The sequence below is a fragment of the Echinops telfairi genome, unplaced genomic scaffold (assembly GCF_000313985.2).
Source record: "Echinops telfairi isolate 266 unplaced genomic scaffold, ASM31398v2 ScPeMD7_1957;HRSCAF=2489, whole genome shotgun sequence".
NCBI classification, from domain to species: domain Eukaryota; kingdom Metazoa; phylum Chordata; class Mammalia; order Afrosoricida; family Tenrecidae; genus Echinops; species Echinops telfairi.
Genome location: NW_022105855.1, coordinates 1815367 through 1817700, shown reverse-complemented (window position 1 = coordinate 1817700; position 2334 = coordinate 1815367). Strand labels below are relative to the sequence as shown.

Sequence of the window (2334 nt, the reverse complement as noted above, 5' to 3'; positions counted from 1 at the left end):
CCTCCAGATTGTTTCTCCTTATCTCATCTAGATAGACCTTCAGAGATAATAATACGCACAAAAAACAAGACAGAACAAAAGAAAACAAAACAACAACAAAAACCAATGACAAAAAAAGAAAAGCCTGTAAATAGTTCAAGGTCTGTTTGTTGACCTTTAGGAGTGTTTTCTGATCGAATCTGATGGGGAGCTACACCCTAGCCCCAAAGTCTATTTTTGGTATTCCTTCAGGACTTCCTTGGAGAGCTATTGCCTGCATATTTCAAGGGAAATAAAAATGTAGTCACTAAAAGTGAAAAGTCTGTTGCTTATTGACAGAGAGTTGCCAGAGATTCAGGCCAGATTCAGAGAAAGATGTGGAACAAGGGATAACATTGCTGATGTCAGATGGATGTTGACTGAAAGCAGTTAGTACCGGAAAGATGTTCACTTGTTTCAGTGACTGTGCAAAGGCATTGACTGTGTGGGTCATGACAGGTTATGAATAGGTCGTTTCACAGAGCTCACTTCCTGTCTTTCTGGCAGAAGGGATGTAGTGTCCATCATGGATGCCAGCTTTAAGGAAGCACAGAATTAAGGCGTACTGACCGTAAACAAAGAACTTGCTAGAAATTATGAATCAGTAAGTGTAGATTTACTGTGATTACATAAAGGTGCCTCGAGTATATATGAGGGTGCTCCAGAAAGTTCATTGAGAAATGATGCCAGGGCTTAAGGGGAGAGCAAATGTTTTGAGAATGATGAGGGCAATGAATGTACAAATGTGCTTTACACAATTGATGTATGTATGGATGGTGATAAGAGTTGTATGAGCCCCTAATAAAACGATTAAAAAAAAAAAAAGAAAAATGGAACTAAAAGACAAGGGGGTTTTTCCATGAAGTATTTGAAGCTCACTTATATTACTGTCTAGAAGAGTTGAGAGGTCTTAACCACGAAGCTCATCACCTTTGTAGGAGAATGGCTGAAATGCTGGTTAAGAACCAGTGGGACTGGAAATAACAGGAGGGACTTTTGAGAGTAGAAGTAAAGGCCCAATTTCAGTTTCTCAAAACATTGACTTTATAAGATGATGGTGGGTGGTGGTTGACTGAAACTCACTAAAACCCACAGAGAAGTGGGTGTAACGCTCATAGCATCAGTGTAAGAGGAGAGTGCTAGTCTTGGGGTTCTTCATTCCTTTGACCATAAAAGGTTTTAGAAGATCACAAATATGTATCGTTTTAAAGAATTCAAGACCTTTCCTCACCACAATCCTTTCCTTTTCTTGGAATTTGTCCCCCATGCATCTGGGGTTAAGATTGGACTAGCTGTAGACCGAGAATAGCACTATGCGTTGCTTAGAACACACCTAAACTACATTCTTAGGGCTGGGGACCATGGCACACCTTAGTCTTCAACACTGTAAAGTTATCTTGTGCAGCAGATTTACCCTGATGCAACGAGTTGTGTGATGTCTTTGGACTGCTACTTCCACGAGCACAGATTGTGGCTCCAAGCAGGATGAAATCCTTGACCAGTTTAATTATTTTCTCCGTTTATCATGATGTTTTCTATTGGTCTGCTTGTGAGCATTTTGGTCTTCTCTGCAGAGTCGAAGGCTGCGGTCCTTGATCTTCATCAGTACATGCTTCAGGTCCTTCTCACAGCAAGCAAGCAAGGTTGTGTCATCTGTATAGCACAAGTTAATGAGCCTTCCTCCAATCCTGATGCTGTGTTGTTCATCTATAATCCAGCTTCTCTGGTTATTTGTTCAGCAGTGAGATTAAATAAGTATGGGGAGAGAATTCACCAGTGATGCACACCTTTCCTGATTTTTACTCTCTTTGCACAGCTCCATGTACAAGTTGTGCAGGAGCACAATGATGTGTTCTGGAAATCCCATTCTTCTCAAAATTATCCATAGTTTGTTAAGATTCACACAATTGAATGCCTTTGCAAAGTCAATGAAACACAAATAAATATCTTTCTGATACTCTCTGCTTTCAGCCAAAAGTCGTCTGACATCAGCAATGATATCCCTTGTTCCACATCCTCTTTTGAGTCTGGCCTGAACCTTTGGCAGCCCTCTCAGTGTACTGCTGCAACTGTTGCTGGATGATCCTCATCAAAATTTTACTTGCATGTGATATCAATGATACGCTCTTCCAAATTTCCTGGCATAGACGAATGAATGCTTCCAGTGCTTCATCAGCTTGTTGATACATTTTAATTGGTATTCCATCAGTTTATGCCAGCTCGTTTTTGGCTAATGCTTCAGTGCAGCTTGGACTTCTTCCTTCAGTACCATAAGTTCTTGCTCATTTGCTACCTACTGACATGGTTGAATATTGA

The 2334-nt window shown here is 40.5% G+C and overlaps 1 protein-coding gene across 1 annotated transcript in view; it reads left to right on the top strand.

Annotated features, from left to right (window-relative positions):
- The window catches only part of DDX47 (DEAD-box helicase 47), a 16222-nt gene that overhangs the window by 1692 nt on the left and 12196 nt on the right, over positions 1-2334 (top strand). The window lies entirely within an intron of this gene.